This window comes from Macaca thibetana, chromosome 9 (genome assembly GCF_024542745.1).
Source record: "Macaca thibetana thibetana isolate TM-01 chromosome 9, ASM2454274v1, whole genome shotgun sequence".
Taxonomy (NCBI): Eukaryota; Metazoa; Chordata; class Mammalia; order Primates; family Cercopithecidae; genus Macaca; species Macaca thibetana.
The window spans coordinates 9,277,254-9,302,210 of NC_065586.1; positions in this window are offsets into that span (position 1 = coordinate 9,277,254).

Sequence of the window (24,957 nt, forward strand, 5' to 3'; positions counted from 1 at the left end):
CCCTAAATTCCTTAATGGAAACATACATTTGGTTCAGTAGAAACACCGAGATCAAGGTATCAGCTCTGTATGGTTGAGTCAGAGGATGCTTTACAGGAGTCCAAATTTGAATTTAGGCAAAAGAAAGGGCAAGGGTTACAAATGGCATATTCCAGGTAGATGGGGCACACCGTGGGAAATCTGCTGCAGTATAGATCTACTACTTTCAACAGTGTTGAAAGATTGTGCATCCTTTAATAGAATGCATCAACCCTCCATGCCTACGTTTCTTCATCTGTAAAGTAGGGCCAATGCTAACTCCTATCTCATAGATTTGCAATGAAAATTAAATTATTTAATGCATAGAAATCAGTTGGTATAGAACCCAACACATAATATTAATAAATGCTCAATAAATGTGAGTCAGAAGCTGTAATTGACTTCCCCTCTCTTTCTGGACTGTGAGATCACTACCTGACTTCTTAGAGCTAACCACTAATTCAAAGAACACCCTGGCTAGGCATGGTGAGGTTCATGCCTGTAATCCCAGCACTTTGGGAGACCAAGGAGGGTGAATCATGAGGTCAAGAGATGGAGACCATCCTGGCCAACATGGTGAAACCCCGTCTCTATTAAAAATACAAAAATTAGCTGGGTGTGGTGGCACAGGTATGTAGTCCCAGCTACTCAGGAGGCTGAGGCAGAAGAATCGCTTGAACTTGGGAGATGGAGGTTGTAGTGAGCCGAGATTGAGCCACTGCACTCCAACCTGGGTGACAGAGTGAGACTCCATCTCAAAAAAAAAAAAAAAAAAAAAAAAAAAAAAAAAGAGAGAGAGAGAGATAACACTCTTTGGCACAAAACAAAATTTCAGGTGTATATATTGCATAATTTTTAGGTAAAGTTGCCACTTTAGTCTTTATTTTTCTGGATTTCTTGCCCTCTCCTTCCTTATCTTATCCCACACTCCTGGATATTTCTGTATCAGGTAGGCTATAATTAAGATAAGAAAGACACTAACTTACTCTTGGGAGCCAGGGAAATTTTACTTCAATGTAAAGATGAAAATAATACGCTTGTAATTAAAAATATGAGTTATAGAGTGGAAATGATTTTTAAGTAAGCAGGTGAGAATACCATGTTCTGTGAAACTAGAAATTGAAAAGAATTATAGATATCACTCTCATTTGTTTATGTCCAATCAGAGTATCAGCCCAAAGGAATTAAATGGGTATTAGAATTGCCACAGATCTTTGGATTCCTTAAGAGGTTTGGAAGATAGTTCAAATACAGAAATTCTGATGGCTCTAAGTTCTTTTTCTCTTTTTAAAAATTTTTATTTTTATTTTTATTTTTTTGAGACTGAGTCTCGCTCTCTCCCCCAGGCTGGAGTGCAGCGGTGTGATCTCACTGCAACCTCCGTCTCCCAGGTTCAAGCTATTCTCCCACCTCAGCGAGCTAGCTAGGCTCTTCTGCCATGTGAGGTTAGGGTAAGCAGACAACTATTTATGAGGAAGCAGGTTCTCACCGAACACCAAATATGCCAATGCCAATCCTGGACTTCGCAGTCTCCAGAACTATGAAAAATAAAATTCTTTTATTTATAAAACACTGTCCATGGCATTTGATAATATCAGCCTAAATGGACTAAGATGGCGGATATTTTTTTTCATTAAGTTTATACTGAGTGGTTTTAAGGTTTATTAATTTCTTTATCCCGAAGTTCTTTGCTACTGCTCTCATTGTTCAATTGAGACAGCATGTTGTACCTATTATTTGTTAGCCAATAAAAGAAAACAAGCCAATCACTTAAGCTAATAACAAGTAGTTTGCTGGTGGTTCACACTACTTAACATTTTAAGAATCTTTGTTTGTAGAATGTCTCATCATTAACTAGCAGCTGATTAATAGAACTACATCATCAACAGTTTGATTTGCTTTTAATACATCAGGTATTTAATAATGCCACAGCTAGTTAAACATGTGATTGCTGCAACTAACGATATTAGATAAAGAATTGAGATGCAGACGTATAAAATCAGTAAATGTTTTCATGGCACCCTAAAAGACAAATGATTTTGAGAGTAAAGGACCTTTATATGTAGCACTCCTGACATTTTCCTCTTCACTATTTTGCTCCATCCCCATGAACTTGTATTGTCCAGAAGATTCAATGTCTGCTAATGTGGGGGGAACACTATTTGGGGAAATCTCCCTGGTAATCTACAGCAGGGGTCCCCAATCCCTGGCCCATGGCCTGCTGGGAAATGGGCCACACAGCCAGAGGTGAGTGGCAGGCAAGAGAGCATTATCGCCTGAGCTCTGCCTCCTGTCAGATCAGCAGTGGCATGAGATTTTCATAGGAGCAGAGCGCTCTTGTGAACTACACACGCGAGGGATCTAGGTTGCACACACTTTATGGGAATCTGATGCCTGATGATCTGAGGTGGAACAGTTTCATCCTGAAATCATTACCCTCCCCGATCCACCCCCATCTGTGGAGAAATTGTCTTCTATGAAACCAGTCCCTGGTGCAAAAAAGGTTGGGGACTGCTGCTCTACAGAGCCAGTCGTTGTAAGAAATATCTTGAAGAAAATATTTCCTTTTAGGGAGATAAAAGAGAAGGGACCCAACCAGTCTTCCAACAACAACAAAAAAGAGGCAACATTGTAAGTCATTAACACTTTAAAATGGATTAATTTCATGTGTTATTCAATGCATAAGGATTCATATACACAATTTGACATTGATTGGAGAAACCTATCAAAGTAACATATCTAGGACATGGAAGAGAGCCAGGCATGGCAGGTTGACTTATTAGTTCTTATAAATTGAATGCATCTATGGTAGAGTTTCAGATTCTGCATAACCTGACTGGGAAACTGTTTTTTATGAACTTGCTTTGACGTTGCCCATCTTACAGCAATTAACTTCCCAATTGTAGCACTGAGTTACATATTTTTCTTATGACACCAAGTCAATTTTTTCTTCTTCTAGATTCTAGCCTTTGACATTGGACTCTTGGAATTGGAGAAGACATAAGAAGATCAATAAGTTTGGAATTTTTCTGTTAAAAATAGGAAAACTCTATTCTAACCAATCTATTTAAATGTCTCCTGGACTGGATGCATTGCTCCCCTGATACTAACAATCCTACTGACTCTACTTTTCCCTTTTCCATAGTATTTGCCACCTTTTAATATGATAGAACATATTATTATTATATGACAGATTATTATGTCTATTATTTAGTGGATGCCGCCTTCCACTGGAATGTAAACTCAACAAGTGTGGCACCTAGAAATGAACTACTCTCATCTATAAGATAGAGACAATAATCATATGACCAAATGAGCTTATATTTGTAAAGCTTCTGAAAAATGTCTGCCCATAATAAGTGCCATTGAAGAAACTGCTGCAATAACATAAGTAAATAAATAGCTCTTCACAAAGAGACATTCTTCTTTAGGTACAACTAAAATGAGAGAATGGGTGTCCGAGAGGACAAGTTCATGCTCACCCAGTGATGACAGTTTGATTGCAGAATAAGGCTAGACAAAGGGAAGCTGAGCATGACCAAAGTTACGTGACATATGATCCTCGAATATCACAGTATCTATAGTCAGATACATCCCTAGACTGTTCAGGTATGAGAATCAATCTTTTCTGTTTCTTCTTCATTAAGTTGTTTTGATATGATGTCTTTCTTTTTAAGGTGTTTTGATTTGATGTCTTGTCACCTGCAGCCCCTAAAACCCTGAATAATCCACAAACCTACTGCTGCTATGCTGCTATCTGAAATTTTAACTAATTAATTAATTAATTTTTTTTGAGACAGGTTCTCACTCTGTCACCCAGGCTGGAGCGCAGTGGCGGGATCATGGCTCACTGCAACCGCTGCCTCTGGGTTCAAGGGATCATCATGCCTCAGCCTCCTGAGTAGCTGGGATTGCAGGCACCTGCCAACACTCCTGGCTAATTCTGCATTTTTAGTGGAGATGAGGTTTTGCCATGCTTGCCAGACTGGTCTTGAACTCTTGACCTCAAGTGAGCCACTCGCCTCAGCCTCCCAAAGTGCTGGGATTAAAGGAGTGGGTCACTACACTGGCCTGAATTTTTAATTTTATATGCCATTTGTGGGCGTGTATTTATTCTAATTTCTTTCTCCATCAAATATCTGTTGAATATATGCTGTAAACCAGGCTATATTGAGTAAGTTAGATATGAGCACTGCCAGTATAGAGCTTATAGTCTAGTGAAGAAGAGACAGGCTAAATGATTCTGATAATTGCTTTAAAACAATAAGCACAGCATCAGAAAATAAGGGCCAGTGAATGATATTCACTGAAGATGTATCAGAGGAAGTCTTTTCTGAGCAAATGTTTGTAATGCTACATATAAAATTATAAGAAAGGAGCAGGGGCTGGGCACGGTGGCTCACGCCGGTAATCCCAGCACTTGGTGGGAGGATCACCTGAGGTCAGGAGTTCGGGGCCAGTCTGGCCAACATGGCAAAACCCTGTCTCTACTAAAAATACAAAAATTCGCTGGGTGGGATGGTGCAAACCTGTAATCCCAGCTACTCGGGAGGCTGAGACAGAAGTATCGCTTGAACCCAGGAGGTGGAGCTTGCAGTGAGCTGAGATTGTGCCACTGCGTGCCAGCCTTGGTGACAGACCCAGATTCCATCTCAAAAAAAAAAAAAAAAAAAAAAAAAAAGAAAGAAAGAAAGAAGAAGGAAACAATCAGGTAAATGTAGGTGAAAGGACATTCCAGTCTGAGAGGCAAAACATTAGTGAAGCCCTGAGCTGTAATCAATTTTGGTGTGTTCAAGGGTTTGCAAGAAGGCTGCATTAGTTAAGCCTAACTGAGCATTTTGGGGAGTTAGGCAATAGGAAGGTTGGAGCAGGTAACAGAGAGAGATGCTCCCTAACAGGCCTTAGAATTTACCAAGGATACAGGAGGTCAGTGGTGATGGGAAAGAGGCAGAAGTGATGCTTTTGAGAGCACATGTGCTTCACCTTGGAAAGAACTGGCGAAATGAGCTTCTATTAAAACTGAACAAAGGGGAAGAAAAATGTGGAAACAGAGAGGGGAGTTTGATAACAGAATGCCAACTGAGTGCTTTTAAAAGTTTCTCAATGGCTGGGCGCGGTGGCTCAGCCTGTAATCCCGGCACTTTGGGAGGCCGATGGGGGGCAGATCACCTGAGGCCAGGAGTTTGAGACCAACCTGGCTAACATGGTGAAACCCCGTTTCTACTAAAAATACAAAAAATTAGCCAGGCATGGTGACATGTGCCTGTAATCACAGCTGCTTGGGAGGCTGAGGCAGGAGAATTGCTTGAACCCAGGAGGCGGAGGTTGCAGTAAACCAAGATCGCGCCATTGCACTCCAGTGTGGGCAAAACTCCATCTCAAAAAAAAAAAAAAAAAGTTTATCGGTAAAATAGGAGACACACTTATCCACAGAGACCGTATTGGATATTGTGGATTGGAGACTTTAAAACAACGCTTTTATTTGTGAAGACTCTCTTGGGAGTGTTCTTGGTAATCAATGAGAAGCGTGCCAGGCACTTGCTATGCTACACCCTTGTTTAAAAGTGTATGCCACTGAAGGAATCTTGCAAACATTAGCATTGATAGCATAAATAAGTAATACCCCCAATACTACAAGGCTTTTGTTTTCTTAAGTAGTATATTCACAGTTACTTTGGAAACGGTTTAGCTTTTCTGACTCAGATTGTTACAGCATGCATAGCAAATGAACCTAGCACATAAATAGCATCCGATGTATTCATGACATGATACATTTCCAAAGATATACACAACAGGTCTAACAATGCTTTTGATTTAAGAAATGCTTGGAACTTGCTCATTGTGCCTATTTTGTGTGATTCCCCCACAGAATCCCATCTGTATCTCTCTCAGCAAACCACATCCAACCACCTCCGTAATTATTAAGTGCATGTGATCTATACATACAGGCATCTGGATGTCTTATTTGAATTATATTACAAGATAAAAATATTTTACAATTTCCAATTTTTTTTTTCCTTTTTTTTTTTTTTGAGATGGAGTCTCGCTCTGTTGTCAGGCTGGAGTGCAGCGGCGTGATCTCGGCTCACTGCAGCCTCCACCTCCCTGGTTCAAGTGATTCTCCCGCCTCAGCCTCCTGAGTACCTGGGACTACAGGCGCACGCGCCCAGCTAATTTTTGTAGCTTTTAGTAGAGATGGGGTTTCACCATGTTGGCCAGGATGGCCTCGATCTCTTGACCTCGTAATCTGCCCATCTTGGCCTCTCAGATTTCCATATGTTTTTGAAACCATCTGAAACATGTCAGGAACTTTTCTTCTATAAGTATTGATCATGCTTTCTTTCTCCCATACTAACCTGGAGGCATCTTATGGAAAACGCTTTCAAATTAGCCTGTTGAATTAGCAGTAGACAATCTTCATATACATATACACACACACATGCACGCACACATACATATATATCAGGTGTATATATATATACACACACACACACATATATATCAGGTACACATACATATATATCAGGTACATATATCAGGTATATATCAGAGTTTCCAGCACTGACTTGGATTGTAGGATGGGCACTAACAGCTGAATCTGAAAGACAAAGTAAATGAGCCAACTACAATTTTATAGGAGCTTTTTTCTCCTTGGTAGACTGACCCCACTCACCTCCTCCTAAATGCCAATTAATCCCTTGCTTTCCTTGCTCTATTTTCTAGAAAATACTTGACATGGTGAAAATATTTTATGAAGATTAAATTGTTTCCTCTCCTAGGAATTCTGGTACTTTACGAGGATGTAAGAAGACTCCGAACAAAATAATACACTGCTCATGGTAGCTAACAGGTCTTGGCAGCAGTATTTTAAAGAGAAGAATCGGGAGGCAGGTGGTTTTCTTTTGCAAGCCCATTGCCTAGACACTGCACACCAGCCTGGCTCTGCTGAAGTAGTAAGCAGAGGCCAACCACATCTGAAGATTCTGTATTTTTTTCCTCTCCCCTCTTCCCTCTCTCCCTGATGTGGTTTGACTGTGTCCTCACCCAAATCTCATCTTGAATTGCAGCTCCCAAAATTCCCAGGTGTCATGGGAGAGACCTGGTGGGAGGTAAGTGAATCATGGGGGCAGGTCTTTTTGTGCTGTTTTCGTGATAGTGAATAAGTCTCACAAGATTTGATGGTTTTATAAAGGGGAGTTCCCCTACACACGCTCTCTTGCCTGCCTCCATGTAAGACGTGCCTTTGCTCTGCATTCACCTTCTGCCATGATTGTGAGGCCTCCCCAGCCATGTGGAACTATGAGTGAATTAAACCTCTTTCCTTTATAAATTACCCAGCCTTGGGTATGTCTTTATTAGCAGTGTGAGAACAGACTAATACACTCCCTCTTTCCTTATTTCTCTTTCCTCCTTTCTTATTTCTTTTTCCTTCTTGCCTCTCCTTCTCTTCCCATACCTTCCCATTCCTTCATTTTTTTCTCCTCCTCCTCCTCCTCCTCCCTCTTCTTCTTCTTCTTCTTCTTCTTTTCTTCTTCTTCTCCTCCTCCTCCTCCTCCTCCTCCTTCCTACTCCTCTTCCTCTTCTTCTCCTCCTCTTCTTATTCTTCTTCTCCTCCTCCTCTTCTTCTTCTTCTCCTCCTCTTCCTCCTCCTACTCTTCCTCCTCCTCCTCCTCCTCCTCCTCTTCCTCCTCCTCCTCCTCCTTCTTCTTCTTCCTCTTCTTCTTATTTTGTTGTCTCTTTAAGAGACAAAAAAGTCAGTGTCTCAGGCCAGATGCAGTGGCTCATGTCTGTAATCCCAGCACTTTGGGAGGCCAAGGTGGGTGGATCATTTTAGGTCAGGAGTTCGAGACCAGTCTGGCCAACATGGAGAAACCCTGCCTCTACTAAAACTACAAAAAATTAGCCAGGCTTGGTGGCATGAGCCTGTAGTCCCAGATACTCAGGAGGCTGAGGCAAGAGAATCACTTGAACCCAGGAGGTGGAGGTTGCAGTGAGCAGAGATCACACCATTGCATTCCAGCCTGGGTGACAGAGGGAGACTCTGTCTCAAAAAAAAAAAAAAAAAAAAAAAAAAAAGGTCATGGCTACAAATCAAGTAGAGTTGGCCAGTTTGATTTTTATAACACAGGGAATGTTGATTATATAATGCATCTTATTGTAATAGAGTTATTTGAAAGCATTTATCAAAATTCATTCAAATTTTTATTTCCCAGAATGCTTAGCACTTAGCATTGCTCTCTGCATAGTAAGTGATGAAAAATATTTTTCAAAGGATTTGAAGATATTTCTGTTGTTTTATAGTGTCTATACAAAATGATGATTATTCTATTTTATTAGGATATTTTTTTTCCTATAGGTAATATTGCATTTTCATTTCCTTTATTGTTTAAATCTACAATTTATTTTTGCGTATGTACTTTGTGTTAGCTCCTGTGTTCAGTGTTGGGGATACAAACTTTCTTTAAAAAGACAATTTCTTTTTTGAAGGTATTCACTGTCTACTGGATGGGACAGATGAGTGAGTATATATTAAAATATGGCTGAGATGTGAGGTAGGTACTGGACAAATTAGAACACACACAAGAAATTTATTTCAGACCAGAAAAAACCGTGTAAGTAATTAAGTGCATAGCAGCCTAATGAGATACCAAGTGCACCATAGTCAGTTCAAGCTGCTATACAAAACTGCCACAGACTGGGTGGATTAAACAGCTAAAATTTATTTCTTATATCTCTTGAGGCTAGGAGGCTAGGAAGTCCAAGATCGAGGTTCCAGCCCATTTGGTGCATGGTGAGAGCTCTCTTTCTGTTGGGCAGAGTGGTGCCTTGGTGGAGAGAGTAGGGTCTGGTCTAGTCATCTTTTTAAGGACACTTACCTTATCATGGGGACTCCACCCTCCTCATCTAAGCTTAGTTACCCCCAAAGGCCATCCCCCTCCCCAAACACTATCACCTTGAGGATTAAGGCTTCTATATCTGAATTTCATGGGGACAAAAACATTTAGTCCACAGCAATGTGCAAAATTTTAGAGGCAAGAAAGAGTGGGATATTTGAAAATAGTTATAATAATAGTTATAATAATCTGGATTATATAGATTTTATGGACAGGATACTAAAATGATGCTGGTACCATCAACAGTTAACTAGATGACCTTATCATGGTATGTTCACACAGTGGAATACTATCTAGTCACAGTTCTCAAATTCTAACGAGGCATAATAATCCCATGAACAGCTTGACAAAACACAGATTCCTGGGCTCCACTTCAAGAGATTCTGAATCAGCAGGTCTGGGGCGGGACCTAAGCATTTGCATTTCTAACAAGATCTTAAGTAACGCTGCCGCAGGTCTAGAGACCATGCTTTGGGTAGCATACCCAAAACAGTAACCCATAGTGATGTGCATGAATGAACTACAATATGGATGCATCTCAGAAATGTAAAGTTGAGTGAAAGAGCAGCCAGGCACTAGAGAGCACAGTTGGTATCACTCTACTTATATAAAGTTCAAAAGTAGACAAAGTTAATCTGTGCTGTTAAGAGTCAAGATAATGGTTACCTTTGGGATGAGCAGGTGGTGAGACTGTATAAGGTACCAGAGAAACTACTTGGCCTTTGGCAATGCTTTGTATCTTTATTTGAGTGCTAGCTACATGCTTGTATGCAGTTTTAAAATATTCATAAATCTGTATTCATTTTTTGCAATTTCTTCATTGTATGTAATTTTTAACAAGAAACAATGATGAAGGAGTAGGCAGAACCCAATACACCAGTTATTGGGCACTCGTCTTGTTCTAGATGCCATGATAGACATCGTCAGTGATCCAGTAATAAAAATGACTTAGTTACCACCTTCAAATAAATCACAGTTTAATCGGAGAATACAACACTTTAATAAGAAAGATTATGATTTATGACAAAAAATGGTATCAAGTGCTGCAGAGTTTCAAAGGAGAGAAATACAACTTCTGGTTTAGGAGATCAGCATAGATTATAATGAGGCAATAGTAGTGGAAATGGATCTTGGAATGATGCGTAGATTTCACAATTGGTTTGGCTTCATGTTTAAAACCATTTTTTCTCTATCCAGGGTCTTTTAACCAAGTTCTCATGTTTCTCTCAAGTGGCATCTCTACAGGTCTTTTATTATATACTCAAGCTTCAGCTGACACTGCTAGTAGTCACTCTCAAGATGAATTTCATATAGCCTATGTTGCCAATAGTTTCAATGGGACTATTTCAAATATAACCTTCAAATTTGGTGAAAATCTGCCTACTTTTTACATGATGCAATAGCTGAAACATTACAAAAAAAATGAGCAAATAAAACCAAAGTGCATTTTACTAATACAGGCAATGAGGTAAGGTATATTCCTGAAGCCTATGTTCAAGGGCACAAAAATTTATTCCTTATTTTATTTCACAAAAATATTACCAGGTATATTGTTAAATATAGCTCAGCTGAGACTACATTGATAGCAAAGGACAGAAGAAAAATGCTACAATAATAAATTGCCAACAATAGAGATGGCCCAAATATGAATATAAAAACATTCAAATTAGGAAATCTCCATGAATAACTTAAAGTCCAAAAACTATATCTCATTGTCCTTTTAAATTAAAGCTCATGGAAATTTACAATAGTGCCCACTACAGTCCCACCCTATCTCGTATTCTGCTCAAGCACAGGTGGGAGCCTCGCTTAGGTATGTGGATGTATTAGTTGCTGTAGCATTATACATCCGTTAAGAAATGGATGAGAGTTCCACTGTTTCTGCATTCTTGCCAGTACTTGGTATTGTTAGAATTGTTTATTGCAGCCATTCTAATAGCCATGTGGTCATATCTTGTTTTGTTTTGATTCGTTCGCATTTTCCTAATGATTAGTGATGTTGAGCATCTTTTCACGCACTTGTCTGTTATATTGTCTTTGATGAAATAGCTATGCATTTTCAATTTTAAACTGAGCTGCATGATTTTATTAGTGATTTTTGACAGTTTTTATAATCTATGCTGGTTTAAGTACTTTGTCAGATATGTATTTTGTAAGTAATTTTTCCCAGTTTGGGGCTTTTTTCTCCATTTTCTTAAAATCATATTTCACAGAACAAAAGTTTTTAATTTGGATAAAGGTCAATGTGTTAATTAATTTTATTGTACAAATCTAAGAAAGCTTTGTCTAAGCCAGGCTCATAAAGATTTACACAAAGAATTTCCTAGAAGTTTTTGTAAGTTTTAAGACTTACATTTAACACTATAACACTTCTTGAATTAATCTTTGGATAAGGTGAAAATACGAATAAATATTCCTATTTTTGCATATGTATTTCTAATTTTTCTAGCACCATTTTTTGGAAGACTATTTTTCTCCACTGAATTTGTCTGGCATTTTATTCAAAAGCCAGTTGGTCATACATATGGGTCTAATTTTAGAATTTCTACTCTGATTCATTGACTTATATCTCTACTGCTTAGTCAATACCACATGTATCATAAATTGTAGGCAGTATTAATTATATTACCACTATTATAAATGTAAAAGCATTGGCTATATCTCAATATAAAACATAATTACTGGTTACTTAAGTCTAGAAATCAGTGTGAGTGCTGCAATTTTGTTCTTTTTCAAAATTGCTTTTGTCTATCCTATTAGCTTTATATAACGTACAGTCTCTTTCTACCAAAGAGTCTATCTCTGCAAAATTCACTGTCTATTTCTGCTAAAGGTTCTTTTGTGGTTTTGAGGAGTATTTTGTTTAATCTATTTCAAAGTTCTGTTGAAGTTTAAGGAAACTTAGTATCTGAAAATTATTGAGTCTTACATGAAAATCTCTGTGTATGTGTGTGTGTGTGTGTGTGCATGCACAAGCATGTGTGTATGTATAAACTACCCACGTATATGTCATATTTGATTTATTCATTGGTTTTATAGTTATAAAGAGATCAATTAATCAGCTTTGTACAGGGTTGCTTAGAGTAATTTCTAAATATTTTATATTTTATATTATTGCAATTGGTACTAGTTTTAATTATTTCGATTGTTCATTTCCAGTGTACAGAAATATAACTGATTATGTTCTATTGTTCTTGTGTCCCGTGGCTTTGCTAAAGTCACTTATCAAGTATAGTAGTTTTTTGTCGATTCCTTGATATAGTCTATGTATACTATAATGGAACCCAAGAATAGAAAAGTTTATTTTTTAGTTTTCATTCTATATATTTTTTTATTCCTTTTTCTTGCCTTATATCACTGGCTGGGAACCCACAACATGATGTTGGATAGAAGTAGTGAGATTGAACATCTTGCTTTTTCTGAACCATAGGGTAAGGGGTAAACATTGAGTATGACGTTAACTGTACGTTTTTTGCAGATGTCTTTTATTACGTAGAGGGAGTTACTTTCGATGTCTAGTTTGCTGAGAATTTCTAGACATGTTCTGTTGTTAACACTTAATTGTTAATATGCCAAATTTTGTCAAATTATTTTTCTGTATCTATTGAGATGATGATACAGATTTTTCTTATTAGTCTGTTGGTGTGATGATGTATATTAATTGACTTGCAATGTTAAACTAGTCTTGCATTCCTGGGATAAATCTCACCCAATAATTATGGATATTGCTTGATATGATTTCCCAATATTTTCTTGACGACTTTTGATCTAAGATCATGAAGGATATTGTTCTATAGTTCTCTTTTCTTAAAATGTCTTTATCTGGTTTTGGTATCTGTACTTTCATGGTCTCATAAAATGAAATACTATTCCCTATCTGCTATTTTCTGAAGGATTTTGTATACAACTGATATTTTTCTTCCTTAAATGATTGATACTATTAAATCATTGAAGCCATTTAGGCCTAGATCCTCTTTATTAGATTTTGTTTTGTTGCTTGTTTGTCTTTTAGAAGTTTGATTGTGATCTATCTAGACAGATTTCTTTGGGTTTACGCTGTTTGGATTTATTGTAGCTTCTTGAAAGCTTCTATAAATTTATATCTCAAGATCACTTTGAGAAATTTTCAGCCATTATTTCTTCATAGGTATTTTCAGTTCCATACTCTTTTTTTTCCTCTCCTTTTTAAGGTAAGTCCTTTAACAGGACTAAGATAATTTGTTATTTGTATAAAACAATGATATCATAGCAATCTGCATTTTTTATTACAATTTTCACATGTTCTGATTATGCATTAGACATACTTGTTCTTACTACATTCTGTGCTTTTTTTCTCCCTGGCAGCTTTATTGAGATATAATTTATGCACCATAAATGTCACCCATTTAAAGAGTACAACTTAGTGGTTTTCAGTATATTCACAGATACATGCAACCATCACAGTGGACAGTTGTACAGAACTTTCATCACCCCGAAAAGAAACTCTGTACCTTGTAGCAACCATGTCCTACCACCTAGTTTTCCCGCCCTCAGCCCTAAGCAACTACTCATCTACTTTCTGTATCTGTAGATTACCTGTTCTGGACATTTCACATGAATGGAATCATATGATTCCTTTGCAATTGGCTCCTATGATTTAACACATTACTTGAAACAAAAACATTAGCTACCATCAGTGTACTTTATCTAAAGTAACAGGAATAAAAGGAAGAAAGAAAGAAAGAAAGAAAGAAAGAAAAACGGCTAAGACTTAGCCCCTGTATTTTCTACCTCTGTAGCTGTTTTAGAGACTAACCAATATAGACAGGACCATTTCAAGTTAGATTTTTTGGATTGAAAATTTAGATCATATTGATAGCTAAAGATCCCCAAGTACTCAATATGCTAACAGAAGACAAAAGTGTTACAGAATATCATATATTAGTAAAATTGCTACATAAAAATCAAAATATTAAATGATATCAAAGGGAAAAGCTGATCTATAATGTAATTGTTACTACGACCTCAACTGATCCTTTTTGGAGCTCTGGAAAGAAAGTTAGCAAGTAACTCATTTGTTAGCCAAGCAAGGAAAGTGGTTGACTTGTGGTAATTCAACTAAACCATGTTTGATTGAAGCAGATGAAGAAATGTGTCCACATTTTGAAACAAACAAAAAAAAAGACTACAGATACTCCTTGACTTGCAATGGAATTATTTCCCAATAAACTTATTGCAAATTGATAATATCTTATAATGAGTTTATCAGGACATAACCCCTTGTAAGTCCATGAGTATAATAAATGCATACTACTTTCACACCATCATAAAGTAAAAAAAAAATTGTAAGGTGAACTATCCTAAGCCAGGGACCATCTGTACTAGCCTTAGTAGATTTTAAGTGTTCTTATCACAAAAAAATACTAAGTATGTGAGGTAACGCATATGTTAATTAGCTATATTTAGCCATTCCGCAATGTATACATATCTCAAACCATCACGTTGTACACCATAAATATACACAACTCTTATTTGCCAATTCAAAAAACTAGTAGTTTTTATACAAGAATAGTTGCTCCAAAGTTGAAACAGTGGAAGCAAAGTTAATCATCGATTAAAAAACAAGGCAAACAATTGTGTGTGGTTGTCCTTGGTTCTCGATAAACGGACAGATGTAACTAATCCTGTTCAGTTGTCATTGTGTATTAAAGGAGTCAATGTTGAGTTTGAATTGGCTGAAAAATTCGCCTCTATGAGTAGTCTGCATGGAACAACTACAGGCAAGAATATTTTGAGACGTTGATAAAACACTCATTCAATACAACCTGAAGTGAAATCATCTAAGATGCACCACAATTGATGGTGGTAAATGTGCATGGTGTAGAAAAAGGCATAGTTGGAAAAATTTACAAAGCTCCTTGTGAAAATGTAAGGAGCATAAGTCTTGCCATTATTCACAGTAGCATTCATTAGCAGATACTTTGCAGAAGACATTTATCTATCAACATATTATTAAAAAGTAGTGTCAGTATTGAAATTTAGTCACACTCATGGACTTGGACATTGTGAATTCTGTAAACTTTTGTCAGAAAAAGTCGAATACACTAAATTGTTCTACCATCTATACAGGCAATTTGATGGCTTAAGCAGGGGCAAAATTTCATTGTGGATTTTTTTTTAGCTTGAGGCCAAAACTGAAACTTATCTAAACAAGAATTGCCCTTGATCAATATTACTGAACACAGAATGTTTTGGGAAATTAGCTTTTGCTGCACACTTGATTATGTTTCTTGGTTAACTCAACCCCAAATTACAAGGGAAAACTGAACTTATATGTGAAACTTATACTACAGTAAAGTCATTTAAACAGCAAACATTGTTTGAATCATGATGTCAGCCTGCTTCATACATTTCTTGTGCTATCAAAAGTTAAAACAAGAAGTGAGATCTTTATTTCTACACAAGTTTCCATAGAATATATTTTCTGAGCTCAAACTAGGTTTCAGCAGCATATTTTGACCTCAATGAAAGTGCAAAGGGAATTTCCATAATTTACAATCTACTTTGGTGTGAAATTGAGAAACTTTCACCTAACGTTCAATTGGGACAGATTAATACACAATGTAAAGCCATGCCAAAACACCAATATCAAGTGGGAATCTAATAGAATTCTATCAATGCCCTGAAACGGATGCATATGCTCAGTTAAGATCATATGCTCATCAAATGATATCAGTATTTGGCTGCAAATATCTGCACGAAGGCATTTTCAAAGATAAAATATGTAAAATCTCATTACAGATCACTATTAACTGATGAATATTTCCAACAGATTTTGATTGTAGAGAACATTAACTCTGAACTCCAGTTAAAATATTATCTCCTTCAAAAATAATTCCATTCTTCACATTAGTGGGTCTGTATTAGCAAAAATTGTACTCAAATATTATTAGTATAATCAGAATATTGTCTATAAAATTTTGTGGAAATTTGTTTCTCCCTTCTTAGGTATGTATATAAGAAGGGAGAAATGTACATATATAAGAAGAAAGAAAGAAATTACCACAAAAATATATTTTGTCTCTTCAACAATTTAAACAAATTTTGTCAATCAACAAATTGATTTCGCTTTTGAGGGTTCATCCTTAAAACAATGACTAATACGTAAATGGACACCTTGAGGAAGGTTTGGAATGGCCAGGATATGAGGCTGCCTGTTGAGTGGATTATTCTCTTGACTTCATTATGAACAGTCTTCACAAAGCAGATGTCTTGTGCTTCTGTTTCTAGTGGTTCATCTATAAACTACTCCTGTAGACCACCTTCTTAACTCGTTTCATTTTTTTCTAGCTTTTTGATAGATTTGCAACCTTAATAAGTTGCCACTACTCATGCATCGCTATAGATACATGCATCAAGCCATCTCTTATTTTACATGAAATAGAACCATATACTGACCTAATATAAGCACATGGGAGGGTTTTCCTTCACTGCTGCTTCCAGGGCCCCTCTTAATTAACACCATCTTTTGCCTGATACCTGTAAACAGCGCATATCTAAATGCAACACAGAGCTACAGATCCCTTAACAAGTCATAGAAAACTCACCGCAAGGTAAGAGATGTGTTGAAAGAGAGCCAGAAAGGTGGCAGGAGCAAGTACCGAGACCATCAGAGCCATCTGTGCTCTGTTAATTACATTCTCCTATAAACATTCAATTTTATGGTTCAGCAGACTAGGTAACACCCAGGTAATGATGGATAGTTCAAGTCATGTAATCAGTGGGGTTGCATGGCCAGCAGCTAGGAGTTTCCCAAGAGGTTTGGTGAGCATAATACCATCCATGTAAGGGACCAGCCTGATGTCCTGTAGGACAACAAGACAATCAGTGCCTCTTCCAGGTAAACTGTGACACAGGGTAAGAGGTTTCACCAAGTTCTGAGGAAAGACAATGAAAGAAGTATTGTTCCATTCTCTAGAAAGTTAACCACTTCTGATGACCTTTGTTAACAGTGATGCCGGAGATAAGGCAACCAAGTAACTGTACATCTATTGCCATAGTCTATGGTGGATTCTTTAAATTAAGACTACAGATAGAATTACAGCTGCAATGGGAAACATCACCTGATAAGGATTTTTCATGATCATTCCCCCAAATCTTTACCACCTTTTCACTGGACAAACACAGTCAATGGGGCTGCTTTATGAGTCACAGTCACTACCTCTCTCAATTGTCTGATGGTCACATACATCTCAACAGTTCCGCCAAGCCTAGGGTTTTATGGTTCCATCATGCAGTGAGCAGGGAGGGCGATTTGAGGACCTTCCACTTGGCCCTTTCTAAGAAAATCCTCACTCTGTGAGTTATGTCTCACTGCAGTGATTTTGCCAGGAGTTAATTGCATCTATTCTCCTAGTATATTTGGGGGCTGGAGAAATGATTGTAGGACGGAAATGTTACAAATGTTAGACATGAACTCAGGCCAAAGCTACGTTCATCTTCTTAACTCCATAAACCCCACAGTGGCATTTATGGTCTAGAGTAATGAGTGTCAGTTCAGAAATGGTATCTAATAGCTAGCATGACTGCACAATTCATCACACAAAACAGGATGCCTTTTAGTGTGAAGAAGACTTTGACTGGACCGATGCTGGGACAATGGGCGTACAGCAGGGCCACCCCTGAGCAGCTGCAGCGTGTGGCCACTCTACTGATAGACTGGTAATCTGGATATTTCTCTTTCTTCTGGACACAGTTATCCTAGTAAATGGGTGCAGTTCCCTGTGGCAATATAGTATTAGGTTGGTGCAAAAGTCATTGTGGTTTTGCCATTACTTTCAATGGCAAAAGCTGCAATGACTTGTGCACCAATTTAATAGAATTTTTGCCAAAGAACCTGGCTCCTTATCAAGGGCAGAAGTGCTAGCTTTGTTACCTGGCTTAGAACTGGAAACTGAGTAAGAGCAGTCAGAATCCCACACAGGAAGCCAAGGTGGTTCTGCCCACTAAACAAGTAAAGTAAGCAAACACTAACAACAATGAATATTAAACAATGCATGCGTGTGTGTGTGTGAGTGTGTACTTGCCCAAAGTATGCTTCAAGAGCTGCGCATATATTTTCCCTCCAGGAGCTCCGTGATTAATTAGCAATCACTATGGATTTTGCAAGCCAGAACAGTCTGAAGACTGCTGTATCAGCATGACTTATTGTAGAAATGGAAAATGCTCTGTTGTTGGAGCACCCCCACATTAGCCCCTTCCAATCTAGGCCCTCATTATTTTCACTGAGATGAGAATTTAAATCCCACCATCACCTGTGGACTACAGAGGACTGGTCCCACCACAGAACTGGATAAGGATGCTGGCGCCGCCCGTTACCGAGACATTTCTTAATGCCTGGTATGGGATGGTCCTTCAAGTATTCATTGCAAGGGGGTAAGTTAAGAGAATGGCTGAGCAGTCTGCAAACAATGTGTCCTTTCAGTCATTCCCAAATCCCTGGATCTTCAGATTCCTTCCATGAAAGCATGCTAGGGGAACACCAGGATTTACACTCCTTCATTGTAAAGCATATTTAGATGCAGGCTTTAATTAATCCATCTGGTAGACAATTGTTGTCATTGCTAAGTACTCAATAAATTTCAATTTTTAAGGTAGCTCAAATACATTAAGAAACATGTCCTAATCCAAGTCTTATATTTCACTCTTGTTGCTCTAACACTTTCTGAGTGAAATCTGATAGATTTTTCCAAATTCTTGCCAAAACAAAATGGTGAGGTCCTACAACTCCTTCAAGGTTCTCTCTTTTGCCAGATGAATCCTTTTGTTTCTGGGGGAGGGGTGGCAATGTGGAGAACTCAGTCTCTTCGTGCGGCCTGAACATAATGAGGTTTAATGAGTGTTGTTGCTATGATAATCATTAAGTGTCTAAGCAATAGTCATTGTAAAGTTTTGATAAGGAGTTTTGTTCTCCTAGTGGGGAAGGAGGAGGTGGACAATGACCTCTGCTAGCAAGGGATATTTGGGAATTCCACAGTTTTCAGTGTCTTCTATGTCTTCTAAAATGATCCCATTTCCGGACTCAGGGACTCAATCTCTCCCAGGAACCTAAGATACTAGATGAGTTGGTGGTTGGTGCTGACACCCTATGACACTCACAGTTGAGGTCTGGTACAAGTGATCATTGGCCCTACCTGCTTTGCAAGATCAAACACGCCATGGAGACTGCTGCTCACCCACCTGTGGTCTGCGTGGGACATTCATGGTCTTCCATTAGCTCTTTCGTTGTGTGCACGCTCTCAGGCCTTCTGAAGCTGTCAGCCGATTCTGCAATCTTTACAATCGCTGTTGTCAGCATTGCGATTAATACCGGTCACTTCATCTCTAGACATCTCGCCCTTCTCTTGTGTTCATTCCTCTGTCACAGTGCAGATGACTTGAAGTAATTGTGTTGTCACTACATGCCCAGGTTTCAATCTGACCCTAAGCAGAGAGTTGTTCATACCCTCCTCACATACGTCAGCATCCCAATTCCAGACATATGGGAGGTTCTACTTCCGGAGGCAATGTCTGGCAATAGTTATTGTACAAGTCAGATTCCCAGCAGACAGACAGCACTTTCACTTTTAAGTGGGTGGGCTTAATAAAGAACTATTTTCAAAGTAATGGGCAGGATTTAAAGAAACCAACAAGTGATAGATCACACCCCAGGATGGCAAACCCCCAGGCCTCCTGACCAGAGTGATGGCCTTGGTTGGAGAAAGTACAATCATCTCATGTTACACAGCTTGCTGGGTGTGATGGTTAATATTAGGTGTCAACTTGAGTGAACTGAGGGATGCTTTGATGGCTTGTGAAGCATTGTTTCTGGTTGCCAGAGGAGATTGACGTGTGGGTCAGTGGACTGAGAGAGGAAGACCTATCTGCAATGTGGGTAGGTGCCATCCAATTGGCTGCCAGCATGGCTGGAACAAGGCAGGTGGCAGAAGGTGGATAAGTTTGCTAGCTAAGTCTTGTGGCTCTCTTTCTTTTTCCAATGCTGGATGCTTGCTTCCCCCGCTCCTGCCCGTGGACATCAGACTCCAGGTTCTTTGGCCTTTGTACTCTGGGACTTGCACCTTTGTCCTCAGACTGAGGGCTGCACCATCATCTTCCCTGGTTTTAAGGCTTTCAGACTTAGATTGAGCCATACTATCGGTTTCTCTTTTTCTTTCCCCAGCTTGCAGACTGCCTATCCTTATAATGGTGTGAGCCAATTCTCCCTAGTAAACTTTCGTTTATATATACATATATCCTGTTTGTTCTGTCCCTCTGGAGAACCCTGACAAATACAAGGAAGATGCAGGAAATATGGCAAACTCACTTTCCTCCTACCTTCTTCTTTCCTGCAAGGGGCCCATTGATTAAGTCCAACTGAAAGCTAGAAGCAGAAAGTATGGGGATGGCCTCTGCATCAGTCTCCATCCACGCATCAAGGAAGGAAGAGTGGAACCGGATCTGGAGAGGGAAATGACGATGTCGCCATCCAATGCAGATGTTTTCTGTATCGCTTGTGACACAAAAACACATGATTCACCTGATTATTGCAAAAACCTAACACAATTTTAAAAATCACTCAGAACGTTCTAAAATGAAAGCTCCTTTCCTCCCCTCACCAAATCCACTCTGAAGCAATAAAACTTTGTAGGGTTTCTATAACTTAGTTTTTCTGACTCTAACTTTTGATGATATATTTAACCATGTTAGACCAAGTTCATCTGAATCATTCTCCTCATATAATTCTATGAAAATGTGGGTGAAATACCATCATCTGAATACTGCTGAGAGTAAATGGGTGAAGCTAAGCATATGTGAGGGTGGTAGTGTTAAATGTCAGAACTAAGAAAAAACCTTAAGCCCTGACCATTAAGTGTGAGTGCTGAAACTGTGGTGGTTTAATCAGACTGAGATATGCATCCTAAACTTTAAGAAAATGCGCTTTTAATGCTGAATAGGAACAGAAACAGGGACCTTAAACCACTATGACACAACAGTAAGGAGCTGGGACCACTGTATAAAGTCTGGGTTTTGAGAGAACTGCCCATTTCATCCCTGTGGATGAGAACAGCTCTGTGCACTGCCCCAGTGAACTGTTGAGTGAAGCTTTCTCCACCAAGGGTTCTCAATGGGAAAAATAATCTCCCATTATAAGAGCCAGAGTGCACGCTGGACATAAGAATGGCTTCCACATTATACTAACTGGGGCGTGTGGAAATCCCAGCTTGAGAAATTAATGCACAAACTGATTCCAGACTGGGTCATCTTCTGCAGAAAGCTAACAAAGGCCAAATTTTTCCCTAAGGACTTTCTACAATATGAATTGCATGAGGATCCTACATAGGAAAAAAAAATACACGAAAGATTCGATCAGGAAAAATCATTACAAACTATAAGAGCTGGTGATGAGTTAGAATCAGCAGAGACACAAAACAGGAGGATTAGGACCCCAAGTAAATAAGAAAGAACACAACGCAAGCGTCTGTTTCTTTGGGGGTGTGCAAGATCAAACACACCATGGAGCTGTGGTCTGAATGGGACATCTATGGTCTTCCATTAGCTCTTTCCTTGTGTACATGCTCTCATGTCTTCTGAAGCTACCAGCTGATTCTGTGATTTTTACAATCACTGTTGTCAGCATTGCAATTAGTATGAGAGTCACTTGATCTCTAGACAACTCGCCCTTCTCTTGTGCTCATTCATCTGTCACAGTGGAGAAGACTTGAGTAATTGCATTGTCACCACATGCCCCGGTTTCAATTTGGTCCCAGAAAGAAAGTTGTTCATGTCCCTCCTCACTTAGGGCAGCAACCCAATTCTAGACATAGGTGAGGGTCCTAAACAGGAGAATTAGGACCCCAAGAAAATAAGAGAGAGCAAAATGCAAGAGTCTGTTTCTCTTAGGGTGACTATCATTTTCCCGGACATGACTTCTCCAGGAGGTGTCTGTGGGGTGAGCCGCACTTACTGTCCATGCCCTCACATCAAAGCACTTTCTTCTATTTATTTGATCCAGGCACCTCCACATAGACGCCTCTACTTCTGCCCTTTGGAATCTCTTCTGCCTCTGAAGGGCGTCTTCTGCATGCTCCATTAGTTTCTCCCAGGCCACAGTCATTAAGGGGCACAACCTCATTAACCCACTTTAAAAGGTGTTGACATTTTCTGGCCCCCTTGTGAGACCTGCCACTTGCATTCCCTGGACTTGCTTCCACCCAGGATTTCTGCACTTTGTCTTTTCACCTCCTACCCCCAGTGCCTGGGGAAGTGTGGAGATAGCTTTTGAGCACTACCATGGCTAGGAGGTTTCCAGAATCCCTGCTCTTGCTGGCACTCCAATGGCTGCTTCCCATCATTTCTTGCCAGATTCTGCCTCATTTTCAGCAGCACTTATGCATAATTTGGAATTTTTCGTGATATCTCTTTATTGTTTCACTGATAATTTTTTTTTCTTCTTACTTTTTTTCGGACAACATACTCGCCTGCTAAATGATCAAATTTATGACTAAATACCTATATTTACCACTGCCTCCTTACAGATATCAGCTCTCGATCTTGCTCTTGCAAAGCTAACCTCATTTAGCTACAGCAGTGATGACTTAGTGACTCACTTTGTGGAAAACAGAAAAGAATAAAAAGAGAAAGGAAGTAGCTAATACAGCTAGATAAGTTATGTTCATATAAAAACATTTGATTTTGAAGTTACAAATTGGGTCAAAGCGTCAATTTTATCCTTCTATGTGTTATGTCAGCTCATACAACTTTCACAATTGACCCTCCTTCATTCATCCTCTGGAATGGAAAGAAGAAAGAACATGAGAATAAAACATAATGATCCAACTGCAGGGAGGCTGACACCATGGTCTTTGATTCAATCAAGTGACTTTTAGAAGAAACTCATCTCTTAGGACCACATGGATATATCCAGTTTCTTAAGCTGAAGAAAAGTTTGCTGACTGTGTCAGAAAATGGAAAAGACGATTTAATGTGCATATATATAAAACCGTACATTGACCAGAAACGTCAAACTCAATGAAACATCTATTCCTAGGGTTACTCAGGCACTACTATTATCGGCTTAAAGAAAGAAGTCTTTCACAACACCATGTATTGTTAGCATTTTTTTTAAAGGTATAAAGATCCCTGGGAAGTCTCAATGCAGTTTGATAAATAAAGAATCAAAAGGAGTAATTGCATTACTGATTAGCTTCTATTTAGAATGCAGTTGGCAGAGTTACTTAAGGTTTTGGAAGTAGAGAATGTTATTTTGACGACAGGCTGAAGAACAAGACAGTCTTAAGGATTTGAGCTTTGTAAGAAAGGAAATTGATTTTTAAGAATCGAGGTGATCAAAGGATCTGACAATTTGGAATGCAATACATTTTTCATGGAGAAGCAACATAATATGAGAAATTCAGAAGGATATGAGAATAAGTATTCAGGAATTCAGGAAAGAATTAAAAAGGAAGTCTCTAAAAGAATATTTATAGTTTAAGAGAGAGTAATTGTGTGATAAATGAATAAATTAAAAAATGCCAAATGACACATGGGAGATAAGTAAAGGAATTAAACCTTGTAACATGTTTTGTTATATTAAGTGACTGTGCTCTGCCATTCCTTATGTTGTTAGCAGATACTTTAGGAGAACGTCAGGCTGAATATCTTTGTGTTATGCAGAAAAAATATTTGTTTCCCAATGCAAGCATGTTAATGAATAAATTACTACTATGTACAGATATATTTTATAGGAAGTCACTGGAAGACCTCAGTGCTTGTTTGGGCTACAAAACATTTCTTCTGATTCCATATAAAACCTTCAGAGTATAATATATCTCTGCTAATATTTTCCTTAAAAATCAGTGATGTGGCTTATGGATTTTTATCACATTTTATACTGTACTTCAAGAATGAATTATGTAATGTGAGTCCTCCTGTGTTAATATCAAAGGAAGATGAAAAGACTTTACTGTTCCAATTCTGCATCTCAGATATGTCTTCCAAAAATAGATCTCAGGGTCGAAATACCACTAACTATATAGTTCTCTTTCAAACAAACAAACAAATACCACCATATTCTAGAGAAATAAATGCCTTAGGGTTATCTCAGGAAACTGAACTAGAAGTGAGGAATAATATACATTACATTTAAAATTCATTAACCTCTTTACATGAAACAACTGGGCTCTGGAAAAGACATTTGCTTGTCAACTCAGCAAGGAACTTGTTGCAATATAAAAGGAGTTTGCTTGCATTTTTAAGTTACATTTACGAACTATATTACCAATATATTTGATGGTTACAATTGGGTTCAAATGCACATTCTGCCACAGCTGTAAGAAAAAACCACGCAAGAGAAAGGAAAACCTTTCATTTAAAGTTTTTGCTTGAGTAGAAATAGTATATCTGTTGACTTAAGGGCTAAAAACGGTTTGTAAAACTATAGCCATGCATCACTTCATGATGGGTATACTTTCTTAGAAATGCATTGTTAGGTGATTGCATCACTGTGTGAACATCACAGAATGCACTTCCATGCAAACATAGATGGTAGAGCCTACTACACACCTAGGCTATATGGCACAGCCTATTGCTCCTGGGCTATAAACCTGTACAGCAAGTTACTGTACTAAGTGCTGCAGTCCATCGTAACACAATGGTGAGTATTTGTCTATCTAAACATATTTAAACACAGAAAAGGTAAAGTACAAAATACAGTATTATTATATAATCTTACAGGACGGCCATTGCCTATGTGGTCCATTGTTGATGAAAACATCCTTACGTGACGCATCGCCATTTATGTACATTCATGCCGGACTCTACTCCAGAATGAATGTAGCTTAAATGTGAGATCTCCTATCCAGCATTATCTCTAATTAATTTTCCTAATACACTCTATTATTTGCCCAACCTATACCCCTTATCCAGCTTAGAGCACATTCTGCATTCCGTAGCCTCCGTGGATTGCTCATCTTGTTCCCGCTGCCTAGACCGTTCATCTCTCCTTCACTGCTCTACCCATTAGCACTCA